The 17,806-nt window shown below is 35.1% G+C and overlaps 1 protein-coding gene and 1 long non-coding RNA gene across 2 annotated transcripts in view; one reads left to right on the plus strand and one right to left on the minus strand.

Annotated features, from left to right (window-relative positions):
* LOC123874317 (acetylcholine receptor subunit alpha-like 1) overlaps nucleotides 1-17,806 on the plus strand; it is a 336,305-nt gene that overhangs the window by 160,131 nt on the left and 158,368 nt on the right. The gene's annotated exons all lie outside the window — the stretch shown is intronic.
* Nucleotides 125-12,272, minus strand: LOC123874339. Its single transcript, XR_006797894.1, has 3 exons — nucleotides 12,260-12,272; nucleotides 9,346-9,348; nucleotides 125-185 (listed from the first exon to the last, which is right to left on the minus strand). It is a non-coding gene; the product is annotated as an uncharacterized LOC123874339 (long non-coding RNA).

The raw sequence follows: 17,806 nt of genomic DNA on the forward strand, positions 1-17,806 counted from the left end.
ATTAAATTGTAAAATTTTAATTGGTATTTTAATAATAATTTTATTGAAAATATTAAAATAAAACTTAAAGCTAGCCTTATTTAATTACCTACCTACATATTATCACCATATTCCTAACAAAATTGGGTTCTATAAAGCTGTTAAAATTAGTATAACACTGGACATCAATTTGTAAGCAAAAACTACTTGCAGTCCGCAATTTTCTTTTTATCCGGAATGAAATCTCTAGTGCATATATAGTAATACCTACAAAGGTCGTTTCTATCAAATAAAAAATATACTAATTCGGTCAACCAGGATATAAATTATACCTACATACTCAGTGGCGTGCACAGGATCTATAGCCAGGGTAGGCATAAGTTAGGTAGTTGCCTATTTACTAGCGGTCATGATGAATAATGGTCATTGAAATATTTGAATCAGGGTAAGCAGCACTATGCCTCTATGACTTGCACGCCGCTGCTTGAACTAATTATTACTAGCTGATGCCCGCGACTTCGTTCGCGTGGATGTAGGTTTTTTAAAATTCCCGTGATTCCCCTCTTTGATTTTCCGGGATAAAAAGTAGCCTATGTGCTAATCCAGGGTATAATCTATCTTCATTCTTAATTTCCGCCCAATCCGTCCAGTAGTTTTTGCGTGAAGGAGTAACAAACATACACACACACACACACACACACACACACACACATACAAACTTTCTCCTTTATAATATTAGTGTGATAGTGTGACTAGTGTGATAAATATCGAAAACTCAAAACATCTACATCACACCAATGTCGCAAAATTTCTAGCGTCGAAACCCTTCAAGTTAAAGTAACATGGAACCTAAACGCATTGTTTTAAAGCTCAAGTTTGTCCATACATTAAAAACAAACAGTTCGCACAAACAAAACACGGATAAATACCTCAATTACTTTTGGAAGTCGATCGAAATATAAAACAAATATCACAAAACACGGATAGCAGAACAATAAAGACGTTTTAAATTAAAATGACGAAATTATGGCAACGTTTTGAAATGGAATTCAATATCCGTTCGTATTACGAGCGAATCTCCGCCGTATGAAATAAATTCCTCGTATGAATAGCATGTCAATCCAATTACCCGCTTTTTGGACGCCGGTGTATTTTACAAAAATAAACGAGTACCACTTGGTCGGTAGATAATTCTGATTTATAAAAAAATTGGTTGTCTGTAAAGTCGGTTTACTGACGATAGTTGAACGTGACAACAAAGGCCGATTGTGCTTCTTTGTCGCTCGTTCCGCGCTCTCGCTTGCACTTCGAGCCTTACATGGAACGCCTCAGAGCGAGGTAACGCCGCATGAGTCATGTTTTTTCGTGCGTGCAGCCGGCTCTATCGAATTATAAGACGTTGTCACGTCAAAAAATAGGCTATGATATATTTTTCCATAACTGACTTAAAAGGTAAGCAAGTAGCTTTCACGTAAACGTGTAAAAAGCGCACTATGCGCAGTCTATAGTACCTAATTACCGCAAACTGACAATGAAAGCATGATACCTACGAGTAAAAAATCTAACTCTAGAAGTTCTAAAGCACCGGGCAAATCGCATATCCGAGAAGTTTTCTGCAATTTGTTTATCTTTTATAGTTCGTTCACACAGGCTGCGTATGCGTTCCGTAAGCGTAGACGTAACGCGTACTATTGCGTTGTAATGTATCGAACTGTATGAAACATGGCACACCGCTTGCGTAAAGCGTGGACGTATGTTACCCGAGAAATAAACCTACTCTAACCTCATAAGATAGAGAAAGAGTTAAGAGATGAGAATTTACACGATAGAAAGAGAGCCTTTGATCAAAAATATTTTAGACTGCAATGCTGTGCCAGCTGAATCTCAGTTTTATATGACATCACAAGAGTCGCTATTCATTTAAACGTCGTTAAAAGATAGACAGAAAGTCTTTATAGGACACAAAACAGAAACACAAAAAAAAAAAACTAAAAGTTTAAATTAAAATGTATGCAAACTATTTGTTTTAGCAATCTTTACCAAAAAACAGGATGGGTTACAGTTAAGGTCAGTATCCACACCTCCACGATTACGGTTAAAGGTAAAATTTTGGATCTGGTGCTGTTATTGACGATTAAAGTTAAACGTAGGTAATCATTATGTAACTTTAACCGACTATCTGTATTAAAGAACCTAAACAGTAGTTGCCTTGTTTTAAATAAAAGAAATTATGTATAAGCTTTGATATTCTTACAATCCGTCTTACAACTGTAGACATAGAAACATAGTAAAGTTAGAATAATTCATGTTGAATGGCATCTAATTGCTGAATCGGGCTAAATTGTCGCTTGATTGCTCTCGTGGCATTTGAGGTCCCTTGTAGTTACCAGACGGGGCGGAATGCTCGTGTTATTGACCTCAAGAAATGCACAATCAAGCATGTCAATTTTGCTACAGGAAAACATGGAAACAAAAATACTATAACTAGCTTATGATGGCCATGACATCATCCGCGTGGAATTAGAATTTTTAAAAATCTCACGAGAACTCTATGGTCTTTTTAAAATGACACACGGACCGACTTACAGACATTCCTAGTTTTACTATTGATCACTAAAATCAACAAATACCATTCTATTACCTTTATAATTCTGTGGTTCTAGGTTAGTTGAAACGGAGTACAGGCCGTTGTCCAATATTTGATTAGAAACAGGACCAATCGAAATTATCTTTAATCAAACTATTAATTCGGAGACCCTTACAAGCAATACCGATCCGAATGTTAATCAAATAACAAACCCCCGTATTAAATCCGGAATATGAATTGACAGTTGGATTTCACGGCGGACCGCATCGAATGACCCGATGTTGATCGAGAGGTGGTGGGAAAATTTGAGGAGACACTTCGTAAAAGCCAATTATACTAAGGTTAGTTAAAAGTTCTGCTTGACACAAATATAGAATGTATACTTATTAGTTTATTTAGTTTCATAAACGTATATGTATTATGTATACAAAAAGACAATACCTAGGTACATAGAAAAAAAAAATTACTACATAAAAAATTACCGCTAAAAATATGACGGATGAACTCACGCAATTGTCGGAATATGCCTGACTGGTTTCGAATCTCTTTCAACGGGCCTCTGCTTGCAACTCAGCGCCTAAGTGGCTTCAAATTATTTAAAAAATAAAGCAGGAAATTCTAACATAGCAGATTTCAGTGGTTCGTGGTTTCACGGCATATTATAAATAACGGGCACGTACGGTGGGCCTCAGAATTCGAGTAGCAATTCCGCGAAACTATTGCATCAAAAACCTGTCGCACTTATGACCTTTTCTATAAACACGCCACACACACCTAACGCATGTGCATAACCGTGTCACGTGAATGTGATCAAGAAGGTGCTACACGACTTACGGACTTTGACTGTACCACGATTCATACGATCGTATAAATCATAGGTGTACCTATTGTTGACATTATAATATAACAAGTTTCAGTTATTAGCTATCATGTTCATGTATGGCTGAGGTAAAATACTTGTATTACAATCTTTCAACTTTATTTGAATACGTCCTCAAAATTTCCCACGAACTCTTAGATTAATAGGAGCGTACCACAAGCGTGCTCAAAGGCCTAGTGTCTAAAGCATACTCTGGTTGCGGTCGGGTCGAAGAACATTCGGCTTATCCTATCCCATTTGCAATCCAAGTGTTAAGAGAAATGGTCCGTTATATCATCGGTTTGATGAACACTTAGACGATACCGGCTTGAAATGGAAGCGTATTCATGTATGTATTAAACGCTATAGTACAGTCATTTAAATGAGCCACATTTGACATTTTATTTAAGTACCTACTGACTACTTAACTTTGTGTAATGATCACAGAATTTATCAATAAGTTACTGTTTTCATACTAAATGCACAACTGTTTGTTTGTCATCTTGTCACATTTTAACGGCGAATCTGTTATCTTGATATTTATAATATAGTTATTTTTCTGTAACAAATATAATAATTTACACGTTTCATTTCTAGTAAAATAAACATCATAATCAGTTTAATTATTATTCTTCAATAATCAACCTGTACTTATACGCGTCTATTTTCTTTCTTTTTCCGTCAAAAATCGTATTAAGTAGCGAGATTTGGTTAGTGCTTCGATAGTGTAGCATCGTTTTTTAACCCCCGACCCAAAAAGAGGGGTCTTATAAGTTTGACGTGTGTATCTGTGTATCTGTCTGTGACATCGTAGCTCCTAAAAAAATGAACCGATTTTAATTTAGTTTTTTTGTTTGAAAGGTGGCTTGATCAAGAGTGTTCTTAGCTATAATCCAAGAAAATCGGTTCAGCCGTTTCAAAGTTATCAGTTCTTTTCTAGTTACTGTAACCTTCACTTGTCGGGGGTGTAATAATTTTTTAATTTACACTTGTTATTGGATTGAATTAAGTGATAAAATAAAATGTTCTGTATTCTATGTTCACCGATTTTTGTTGAATCGTAATCAGTCATCTGTGTCTGTACAGTATCAGTATGACAACTGTCAAAAGCACACTTCCAAAGTGGCTGTACAAGTAGTATCTCTCGCCTTTTACAAATGGTAATAGTTTTAATCGAGTTACAGAGTTTTGTGATTGTGAATAGTTTGATCCGCGACATTGAGCGATGTTGAACGAACTCGAACTTGTTGTTTTGCTCCGAGACTGCGGGACACTTTAATTAGATTAAAATAATTTGTTGGAGTCGTTTTGAAATGTGCAATTTGTAATTGGCTTAGAGTTTTCTACTTCTATTTCAAAGAGGACGTCCCTGCTAATGAGATATTTTTGTCGTTTAAGAAAATAGTCGTTTTAGTTCGTCTCTTTGCAGGGCAGTCGTGTTTTTATTTTTAGGGTTCCGTGCCTCAAAAGCAAAAAAAGAAACCTTATAATTAACCCCACTTCGTTGTCTGTCTATCTGTTTGTCGTGTCTGGCAGGAAAAGTGAATCAAAACCTATAGGGTACTTCCCGTTAACCTAGAATCATGAGAAATGTGGCAGGTACGAGTAGCAATATGAAGAAATAAAGGAAAAAAGTCTATAACCTGAATTTATGGTTAAATCACAAAAAAAAAAGATTTGTGTTCACGAAATAATTATTTTACTAAATCACATCAAGGTGGGCTGTCCGTCATTAAATACACTGGTTTGAGATATTTTGTACAATTGTGCGGAACCTTGGATGAGTTAAACGGAACCCTTCGCGCGCAAGTCCGTCTCGCTCTTGGCCGGTTTTTTTAACCATTACTACGTTTTCTTAGTACTGAACTATATAGTACCTTTTTACATAAAAATACCACACAATTTTCAAGGGTGAATCCGGAAAAGAATTATTGTTTCAAATGTGCGCTTTCGCCTTAAATGAATTTTAGCAAAGCATTATTCATTACAGTTTTTTTTTAATTGTGTGGACAAATTATATTGACGCTACAAAATTTCGTATTTTACGATGATATAGAAATAAGAATTTACGCCAAATTAAGTACAAAATGAAGTCGTACAAACAAAGTTTAAAACACATATTACAACTTCCCTTAAAGCAAATCGTAAGCAATTGTGTAACTTAATAGCATTTTCTTTGATACGAAACAAACGTATCGCTTAAATCAAAATGGTTTTAATTAAACATGAGAAAGTGTTATTTATGCTTCCACTTTATTGCCCTTTCCTTCTCTATTTATGGCGTGGTTTAATAAAAAATTCAATAGCAGCACAGATGTTTCTCTCTATAAAAAGGCTGTAATTTTTGTTATCTTATCTGAGACTAGCTTACATCTATGGCGCGTAAACTTCACGAATTTAAATTTTCGAAAATCGTTTCTTAGCGGATGCCAGGCGTTATCATAATAGCGTGCAAAGTTTCGGCCTGATCTGGTCAGTAGTTTGATCTGTGCGTTGATAAATCAGTCAGTCACCTTTTTCTGCGTTTTTAGACTAACTGACCTTACGTTTTTCTGGGGTGTAATTTTTGAAAAAAAAAAAACCGTATGCACCATTACTTTGAACCCTTCACTCATTTTTATTTCTAGTATTAAATTAATTCTTTTAAAATACAAAATCCTTGAAAATCCAAGACTCGGAGGACTCAAAAACCTAAATCCTTGCGGACGAAGTCAAAGGCATCATTTACATTATAAAAAAAATTAACTATGAAATTAATTGAATGACCCTGTTATTAAAAAAACTTAATGTCTTATTTGGTTTTCATTTGTTTCTTTTTGTGTTTGTATAATTTTATCATTGACCTTCTAATTACTGTAAGTGGTAATGCCGTTCCAATTAGATATAAAATTACCTAATTAGTTAATTAATCAAAATTTTTAGTATATATGGTATAATATTAGGTACCTACATTTACAAAGAGCACTTACAAAGCTATTTCCTTGCAGAAAAATTATCCAAAAATCGGCCGACAGCCCACGTATCGCGAAGAGCTGTGTAAATAACGCTTTAATGGAATTTCTGGTTCGAAGCGAGTATCCGATATATATACGAATACATAGATGTATCTACATAATGCTATACAAGGTGATTTTTTTTGGTAACAGTCTAATGACCAAAATTTTTTTTAAACATGGCATTGATATTATAACGATGAATACAGTGCGTAAATTTTAAAGAAGACTCGCCATATTTACTCTGTGTCAGTTGTCATTTCAAAAAGAAGGATTTTTGAATAAATAAGGCAGCTCGAAAATAAAGCTCTAACTTTTTTTACAAAAAATAGCGAGCAAACGAGCAAGAGGCATGAACATTTACAGGACAAGGCGCCGATGCGTTGCCGGCCTTTCAGGAATTAATTGTCTTAAATTTTTTTTAAACCCTAGTCAGGGTTGTGTACTATGTACTCGTATATAGTATATGAGTTTTTTTTTTTCACCATAACTATTAGATGCCTAAACAAATGTTGATGTTTGGGTTATCGTTACAATCCTTGCATCATCTTGAGTGATAGTAGCTGTTATTTTTTTGAAAAGAATTTAATGTGGCGCCATTTTAAAATGTGAAAAAAATTATCTTCAATTATTTTGACTTAATAAATACCAGACCTGATGCACTGCAAATCACAGTTGGGTTTTCAAAACTTTTTAAATTATTATTTGTTTCTTGCACATTGAATTTACGATCGCTTTTACGACCGATACTAAATAGCCACCCTGTATCTGTGTATTCCTACACCGTATTCGTATTGAACGTATGCGTATAAATATCCGTAGCTCTACGTGACACGGCCCGCGCTTCGTTCCTTTTGAATCGGAATTCGGAATTGAGAATTGGTATTTCAATTGGTTTGTGGCGCCGCGCCGACGTAGTCGATCGTAGAATGTTGCTACGGCCCGTAGAACTACGTGTGCTACGCGTTGTTACGTAGATAGTAGATTGGTCAGCCATGATACCAAAAGCCATGCTACGAGCCAATAAGCTGTAAACAATTTTTTTTAATATGAAATTAATAAAACTGCGTTGTATAATGCTTGTAACTATAATGAGTATTATTCAAATCTAATGAATTAAAGTAATACAAACTGTCACTCATGATACTCATCACTATAAATATTATGCATAAGCCTGCTAACTCAGTTATTTTCACCACCGCGTGCGTCGCGGGCGTACGAAAAAAAGAGTTTTAGCTGGCTTATATATCCATGTGTATACATAGTTGTTTTCGCGGATAACTTTTCTCTATTTCTAAAGAGTCAGGTCATATTATAGTCAATTTATAAATTACTTATTATTCCTCGTCCAACTACCTATAAAGGGAAGCTCTGTGCAAAACTTCAGCTTTCTAGATCCAAGAATTTGGACTGGACAGTGATCTCTCATTCAGAAACTCAAATCTTTTTATTACTTACTAGTACTTACGTTACCTACTTATATTTTTATGTTCTCATCGTCCCCACGATCAAAGTTCTTAACTGTATTTATTTTTTCAGCTTTGTTTTTCATTTCGTTATTCCCTCTGAACACAAAAACACGCTTCTGGCGCGATGAAAATATAATATTGTTATTTATCTTCCTTCGTTTCTGTGAAAGGGATTATAATAAAACCTTTAAGGTTTTCGTATCTATGTTGAAAGTTTTAAAAGTTTTTTTCCAAGTTAAAAAATAAATCATGGATCAAGTTCTTTTGCGTGGTAATCAATCATTTCTAATATGGGGTTAAAGTATAATAATTGTGAAATTATATAAGAAACGGAATTTGAATTATATATCCACTCACGTTTTATATGCCCGAGTTGATTCAAACCTTTCTGGTATGGTAATGAACATTCATGGTATGGTAATTCATGGTAATGAACAAAAAACTTCAGTTGAGTCGTTTTTTTAATCGATTTTTTAGTATTTTCGTAATGAACTAACTGACACCCGCGACTACGTCCGCTTGCATTTAAATTTTTAAAATAAGTCACCCTAGCGCTCCCCAGCACTCTTCACACAAGTGTAGTAATTTAGCTCTTATTTGAATACTAATTAATCGAACTTTATTTTTTTTTAGATAATGTTCGATTTGTATGTCTATAGTTTTCCAGATTTCCGTTAAAATTTTCAGTTTAAAAGTTACATGAACTTAAGAATTTATTTCAAAACTAGTTTTTTTACGGAAATCTGGCAAACCACAGTCAGACATAGTAGATATTAATTAGTTTCTGGAACGTGCCTACAAAATTATATCGAGTTTGATAAGTTAATATTCAAAAGAGAATCAAACTACGTCTGTCTTAGTCTTGTCGAGAATTAAACTACGATCGTCGTTAATCAAAAACTAATGATTTTGTTCACATCGTAAAAAATAAAACACCATTTCGAAGTATATAATATTTAAAAAGCAATAGCACAATCCAATATCGCGTCAAACTCAAGAGTGCCGTCAGGTTTTATATCGTTCCGAGATATATACGACAAAAGCAATTCCAGTGTATAACAATTCCTATAAACCTATAGATTTCCTTTGTATTACTCGATTCCTAAAGCCACTGGAAACCCAGCTTTATTAAAACGTAACAGTTATTGTGAAACACAATAGTTTTTAACAATTCCTCTTGGTTTATGAATTCCTGGTACTTGATCGGTTACAGGAGGTACGATTCACGTGGCACCTGTTTATTACACAGAATATTTCAAGAGACGTTAAGTGACTGAACGATAATAATCTGCCGAGTGCCGAAACATTTAGAAAATTGTTACATAAGCACTCAAAAAAACAAGTGCAACGTGCGCTATGTCACTGACCTCTACAATTAGTTAATATACATTTGACTTGTGATTGCAGACCTGTTCGAAACTTTTCGACATTTTGGCGCTTATAGGCAATCATACGAACGTTCTCGGAGCTCACACAGGCTGCGTAAGCGTTGCGTAAGCGTAGACGTAGCACGTACTATTGCGTTGTAATGTATGGAACTGTATGAAACATGGCACACCACTTGCGTAATGCGTGGACGTATGCGTAACCTGCCCGGCTAGCATGGGCAGTAGATAAAAATTATATCCCCGATTATATCCACTGATTTCTATGACATCAGTGGATATAATCGGGGGATATAATTTTTATCTACTGCCCATGCTAGTCGGACTGGTGTGTTAGGAGTTTACGTGCGTCACTATGCACATGTCACGTGTACGTGCTTGGTGTGAATTGGCCTTTAATGTTATTGATGAGGGTTCTGACAATATACTGTTAACACGAAGACGCGCTTCGAATCGACACTAAAATTGCATCCTAACTACCTTACAGATTTATATTCTTTATCGGATTAGAGTACAATGAGCTTGTTATCTTTGCGAATCGTGGAATTTCGCAAAGTAACGCCTGCTTCTATTCAACGTTGACATTACTACTTTGCACGCCATTGCACGGGTAGGTATACATTATTCAGTCTCAAGCACCCCATCCAATTATAGCCCAATTCAAATGAAACTTTTATTTAAGCCAACCAGTTACAATCTAACTTGATATAGCCCTGACACCCAAACAAGGCGGCCCGTATCTTGGGAGACACTTCCTTAAATAAGTTAAGTGTCCATTCCCTGAAATAGTCTTGCACCCACCGAGTCTAAACTTAAAGTGCAACTTATTTATCCGTGGGGGATAAGATACCTACGGTTATTTAACGATCTATCCTCTATCTGTTAATTAGAGATGTTATTTTTTTTTAAATGCCCATACAATTTCTGAAAAACAACTACGTTGGTGAGTAATTTGTCAGCAGATTACAGATCAAATTCAGGTCAGATTACAGGTATATATCGTAGATCAAAATTAGATTCATTTTTAGAATTTCAATGATTGAAAAGTGTCGAATCCTACACCGAAGCCCCTTATGAATAAACAATGTAATGTATTACATTACAATAATTCTATAAAGATAAACCATACCTACTACAGTTACATGTACGGCTGTTTGTTACTTTTTCACAGCCTATCCACTTAACCGATGAAATTGATTAGTATGACGGTAAGTACAGGGGATAGCTTGCATTCTAGTAACGGGTACAAACTACTTTTTGTCTCGGATTATCAAAACGAGATTTTTATATACCTTAAACCTATGCGGACAAAGTCGCGGGCCCAATAGCGGAGCTTTAATATAAGATTGAATAGGCATCTACTAGGTAAACGCGTCTCATCTTAGGCCACATCATCACTTTCTATCCAGTGTGATTGTGGCCAAGCACTTGCCTATAACGAATAAAAAAAAAGATCTAAATAATCACTAGACATAACCACCTCTTTCAGATTTTTTTGTGCATATTTTTATTTCAAATTCAACTAGATCTTTGAGGAAAGTTTTCCACTGTTTCTTTTGGCTCGGCTACAATGAATAAGTCATTCAATTAGAACCTCTCTTTTTATCGACGATGAATAGAGCGTGGAACAGTCTTACATTTTTTCATCCTTTCTCACTTTGTTTCCGTTATTATGTAGATTTGACTGTGCCAGTATTTAAATTAAGAGGAGTCTCTCCGTCACTCGCTTCATACAAACGAAGTTCCAATTTCATTTTAATATTAAGCAACCAAAGTCCATGATGCAGACATATTTTAGAAACTAATATCTATGTCTGTAGTTTTCCAGATTTCTGTTAAAATATTCGGTTTCAAAGTTACGCGGTCTTAAAAATTTTCATACAAATCTTTGAGCCCCTGTAATTTTAAAACTACTTATTTTTAGAAAAATCTAAAACACCACAGACACAGATATTAGTTTCTAGAATATGTCTGCAAAATTTCATGGACTTTGGTTGCTTAATATTCAAATGAAATTGGAACTACGATTGTATGAAGCGAGTGACGGAGAGAGCCCTGTTAATTTTTAGGTTGTTGTTTACTATGACGTTGCTATGTCCACACATTGATTCATATTTTCAAAACAAAGGAAACTCTAATAACATTGTTAATAATAATTATTGTATCAGGTGAATTTAGTGATATATACGACTCTATTGGTAGGCAAACTATAACTGTTAATAAGAAAACAATCATAATTCCATACCGGTGTTTTCTAAAATTAATACGCGTAAGTAATCACGAAAGAAAAAACAAATCAAGCAGTAAAAACTCAAAACTCAAAAGTTGTCTTATTTTTGGGTGCAAAACTTTTTCAATTAAGTGTGGTCTCAACTCCCAACGTGCTAGGGCGGGCGAAGAAAATTCTCAAAAGTACGTTTTCTTTTTTATTTCCACATCGTATTAAATGTTCCATCACTTATTTGAGTATTGTTGGAATTTTTAATACGAAATGAGGCGGATTAATCAAAAATTTTGTATATTTTACGAGCGCGATGTTAAAATTATGGCGCTGAAACAAGTGTCCTGATCCAAAACATCAAGGTTGCTCACCGAGCAACAGAACGGGGATAAGGATTTTGCTGAAGGATATAAGACTCTTTTTTAACCCCCGACCCAAAAAGAGGGGTGTTATAAGTTTGACGTTTGTATCTGTGTATCTGTCTGTGGCATCGTAGCTCCTAAACGAATGAACCAATTATAATTTAGTTTTTTTTTGTTTGAAAGGTGGCTTGATCGAGAGTGTTCTTAGCTATAATCCGAGAAAATCGGTTCAGCCATTTGAAAGTTATCAGCTCTTTTCTAGTTACTGTAACCTTCACTTGTCGGAGATGTTATAAATTTTAATTTACACTTGTTTACAATCGCATTGCACGTCACCGTAAGCAATTTAATCCTGACCACCTCTAGGTGCCTGGTGCAATTGCAAACCACCCATTGCGCCAGACTTTTTTTTTCAGGTATGATCTTACGATATAAAGAGAATGGCTGAGATGAGCCCGTATTAGGGAAGATCTATATAGAACAACAGTACCTATAGGAGCTCGCGTATTAGCTGAAATTCAGGTCTTACTTTTACCCCGTGGCTACCTAATTTTGATGCTCTGTGACAAATCGAATCCATGAACTTTTGATTAGTCATTGACGCACTCCACATGAATATAAAGTGAATCTTATTTCTAACTGAATAAAGACTATTTTACATTGAAGATCCTACATAGTAGACAATAACAGCTAAGCAACAAATGTAATTACGAATATAACATGGGTTCATTTGATTTATTATTACAGGGCCTTGGCCTAAATATACTACAAGATGGATTGATTCTGTTGTAATATTTGGATATTAAATGTATTAGATGTATCTGAATATCCGAATGGTCTGTAATAGGTAATTCTGTAATTTTTGTGGTATCTTTGATTGTAGGTAATTGAATGAGATAGCAGATATTATTTCGGTGTTTTCTACTATCATGTATCATATTGATATCAGGCATTGGTGAACTCAGTTCTTCGTTTTACCCGCGACGTTAAAACTGACGCAAACCAAGTAGTTTTTGTCTCAGACTGATTGTTATCCGCCTGTAATATGGCTATCTGTTGTGCACAATCTCTAAACTAAATGAACAGGTCTAATCTAGTGATATCCATTTCCGTTGGGAGCATTATGAAAGGGATAGCTATCTATACTAATATTATGAGTAAGTAAATGCGAAAGTGTATCTGTCTGTCTGCTGGTTTTCGCGGCCCAAAAATTTGACCGATTTTAATGAATTTGGTACAGAGTTAGCTTAAATCCCGGGAACGGACATAGGCTACTTTTTATCCCGAAAAATTAGAGTTCCTATGGGATTTTTAAAAAAAACCATCTGTTTAACCGATTTATAAGTTTTCTTCAGAGGTAGCTTGCGCCCCGGATACAGGCAACTTTTTATCCCGGAAAGTTAAACAGTTCCCATCGGATTTAAAAAGCCCCAAATCTACGTGGATAGAGTCGCGGGCATCATCAACTTACATAATATATTAAGAGCTATCATTTAAATTTAGTTTAAAGGTACTGTACAGCAGAATTATCCAGAATAGATGACTTTAGGTGGTGAAAATTGGTGATTAGATTAGATCATTTATTGATTGCAAAATTGTATGTGTGAACAATGGGTTTTAAATTATAAAAGTCCAATTACTTAGGCTGCATCATCACTTGCTAGCAGGTCTGATTGCAGCCAAGCGCTAGTCTATATAATTTAAAAAAATTACAATCTTCCTTGCAATGGCACGCAATTTTCGCAGTGTTACATAGTTATTTAAATACACGAAAAAAATATATAAAAGTAAATTGATGTCAAAGAATACCTAGAAATTGTCTTATTTCCATGTCAATATTAACAATTCGTGTTCAATTTTACGCCGATTCGCTAGTATTATGGATGGAGGCAGGTTGTTCATTATGGAGGTCCATGATGCACAAGCAATGACAAGTTTGAGAGAGAGACTCATGAAATGTTTAAAAAATACTCCCCTCCAGTTTTTTCAAATGAACAACTTTAAGATAGAGACTCCTCCGAAGAATTAATAAAAAGGTCCTCTCCAGTTGTAGGTGTGCATGGTGCTTTATTTTTCACGGTGCACGGTAAATAAACGTACGCGAATATTCGAGCACCATTTCAGCACACAATTCCATACGCCTGTTGACTTGGTATTGGCCATCAGCATGACTGGGTGCTATGAGAGAATATGAATACAATTTTCCCCTACCAAACTCGGGAAGCCGTTTATTTTGTTTTCGCTCCCTTTCTATTGGCATACTCGTAGAATGATTTAGGGATCGTGTTTTTAAGATTACCCTTATAGAATCACTTCGTTATCTGTCTGCTTGTCGCGTCTGTCAAGACCCTTCAAGTGAATCAAAACATACAGCCTATAGGGTACATCCATAGATATGTGGTACATCCCGTTGACCTATAATTACTTTTGGTAGGTAGCAATGTCTCACAGCACAAGTCAAGGGAAATATCCGAAAAGCGGGAATTTTTGGTTAAAAAATAATAAAAATTGTTATTTTTTGTTCGAAGTATGAAGTTACGAATCCATCATGTGCGAGTCTAACTTGCATTTGAACGGTTTTTTAGATAGTACGCAAATCCATACTAATATTATGAATACGAAAGTAGGCATCTTTCTGTTTGTTACCTTTTCTTGATTTTGAATTATTTTTCCGAAAGTAGACGAAGATTAGTTGTATCACAGAAAATCGAAGAGTTCTCAATGGGTGTTTTAGGCTAGGGTGCTATTTAAAACAGGAAAATTAAAGTTCTATTATATAATTCCATTCAAAACATAAGTTTTGAGAATAGTTAAAGGTAATTACTAATTAACAACTTTTTTTGACACTTCGAATGTATATCTTTACAGAAAAGGTACTGCAGTGCAGAACCAAAAAGACGTAACATAAGCAGCTGTTATGATGCAAACAGAATGATTTATCACGTGCCATTTTAATTTAACGTGTCAAATATAATGTCAAAAATACGATTATAGTCCTTATTTAAACGTGAACCACACGAAATTTTGACATGACAGTTGAACCATAGAATTAAAATAGCTTGTGAGGAGTTATTTTGCACGGACTATACAAGAATTTATTTATAGCCAGGAAATCTAGTCAAAAAAAATATGAAATAAGCAGCTTTTCCCAAATTGCGAGGAAAAAATCTATTCACGCTGCGTATTATACTTAGTCATGCTGACATGCCCAAAGAGTTGTAGTCAATAGCCGTATGAGGTTCCCCGCTTCAATTTGGCCTTCGATTATTTTTAACTGAACCGGAAACTTATTTCAATAAATTTTCTTTCATGGGAAAGGTAAATTTTGCGCCACTACGGATAAAATAAAGCAGGAATATAATTTTAGCCGTCCATGTTATCTTTGTGTGCTAGTATTTCATAACTACACATTGATAAAGATGAATCTTAAGTTGTATTATAATATGACAAATCTCACCATAAAAACTAAGCATATTGCATGATGCGTTTAGTACTTATAATTATTATTATTATGTAGGTATTGTGTTAAGAAAGTTTTATTGCGTTAATATCATAAATAAATAGTTTTTACGTTTAACGACTTTTCCGTACTTATAGTTTATATTAATCTTAATATATAAAAGGAAAAGCGGACTGACTGACTAACTGACTGATCTATCAACGCAGAGCTCAAACTATCGATGGACGGATCAGGTTGAAATAGCTATTATGACGTCCGTTTTTGGAAATTCAACTTTTAATGGGTTGAAATAGGGGTTTGAAATTTGTGTAGTCTACGCGGACAAAGTCGCGGGCATAAGCTACAAAATAGTATAATAATCAGATTTTTGCGCTATACGTTGTTCAATGATAAAAAGCTAAATTGCTCCGTTTTTATTTATAAGAACAATTCCTTATCTTCACTTTTTCAATCTCGAGGAAAGATTTATTAGGAACCGATAATGAAGTCTCGAGCTGGAACTGTAGAACTTCTCGAAAGTCTGCATTCCTGGTAAGTTGCTAAAATTTACTTAATAATAAAAAGATTCCATTTTTATCCGCTTTTCTTGCTTTATAAATTCAATTAAGAATGCTTTGTTTAATGAGTCTTATGCAAAGTTCAAGAAAACTTGTACCAAACGGTTCCGTAAGCCAACGGGACCCTAATTAAATACTAAGCCCCCACTGCCCATACATCTGTCCGCCTCTCCGTCTGTCAGCGGGCTGTATCTCATAAACCGTAATAGGTAAGTAGAAATTTTTACATGCAGTGTGCATTTCTATTGCCGCTAAAACAACAAAGCATAAAAAACCAAGATGGCGAAATTCAAGACTAAAAAAAAATTAAATTAATAATAAAAGTCTCGTACTTGTTTGATCTTTTTTTATAATTTAGTTAACAACAACCGTTATTTATATCGCAAATATGCAGAGTTATCATCATTGCATTATTATTCCCTACAATTATCTGACTATAAGGGGTCACAATCCTCAGTACTAGGAACACAACGCAGGGAGAGAATTCAGTATAATTGAAGAACAAAACAACTCAGACATAATTACCAACACAAAAGTAGGTTATTCGCTTACCAAACTGTAAATTTTCACTTAATATTAAGTAACTTAAATAACAGCAGCTTGCTCCATTGCGTAAACAAGTACGTTAATAACTAACACGGTAATATTTACGCGCGAACCATTTTAGCCCCAAGCTCTAAATACAATGAATTCTAAATTAACCCGTAAATATAATCTTGTTAAGGTGATCGCATACCATGACCTGCAAGAGGCGCAAACGCCGCAAGTGGTCCACGCAACTCAAGCTATATGATGCAAAATCTTTCAAAATTAATTTTCATACTTATACATTTCATAGCTACAAAATAAGGAGTGGACTAGAAAAAAAATATTCGGAAAACGCCCAACCATCAAGGACAGGAAAAAAATAGAGAGGCACAGAAAAAAGAAAAGTTAAAAAGGTCGCACTCAGCCTCAAGAGTTGCGTGACCCGCAGGAGGCGCAAAAGACGCAAGCTATGCGTTTAGCAATATTGAAAATGCGTGAATTGAAAACAGCGTTCGCATCGAAAAAATATTACTGACTTTTTTTTTTTATTCACTATAGGCAAGCGCTTGACCACAATCACACCTGATGGAAAGTGATAATGTGGTCTAAGATGGGACGCGTTTACCTAGAAGGTGCCTATTCACTCTTGTTTTAAAGATACCCGGATTGTAATTGGTAGGAAACACAGATCGCGGGAGAGTATTCCAAACCTTAGCCATGCGTATGAGGAATGAAGACGTTAGTAAAAATCAGTGCTGTCCATATCCACTCAATATCCACTCGCGCATTTGTCACGGTACATCCAATGATACGTAAGTCTACGTAAGATGCACGTGTCTCACGAAAGCCTCCAAGGAAGCCTAATGTCAGTAATATTAGTCGCTGACATTACTCTACTTATTCAATTTTACGCCCAAGGCTACTGATGGCACTCGTATTTTTAGTTCGAAAAGAATTACTTTTGCGGCTTTTGCGCCTTTTCCAGGTATTGCGGTCATGTGCGAACGCCTTAAAACAAGGTTTTGGAGGAAATTAATTTTGGAGGACCTCACATTGTGGTTCGGTTCGGTAATTGGTTAAATTTTCGTCATTTTTTTTAAGGCTCGACTAACAGGATATTGACTCTTAGGGTGAGCGAAAGCCGAAATTGATTTCAATTCCAGATTTTCAGCCACGTCAAATTCATTCTCATTTTAATTGATTTCACTTGATTTTTACTTTACCATTGATGTCTTACATTTTGACTTATAATCTTGACATTGTGTAACTTTTTCAGGTAACTTTTTTAAAGAGAGAATTAGGCATTCTAGTATTCCGAATTTTATAAAATACAGAAAACATTTCCCTACATCGTCTATTGCGTGATCTAGGTAAAGACCTAGTGCAAGAGTTGTAGGGACTTTCAC

This window comes from Maniola jurtina, chromosome 18, assembly GCF_905333055.1.
Source record: "Maniola jurtina chromosome 18, ilManJurt1.1, whole genome shotgun sequence".
Lineage (NCBI taxonomy): Eukaryota > Metazoa > Arthropoda > Insecta > Lepidoptera > Nymphalidae > Maniola > Maniola jurtina.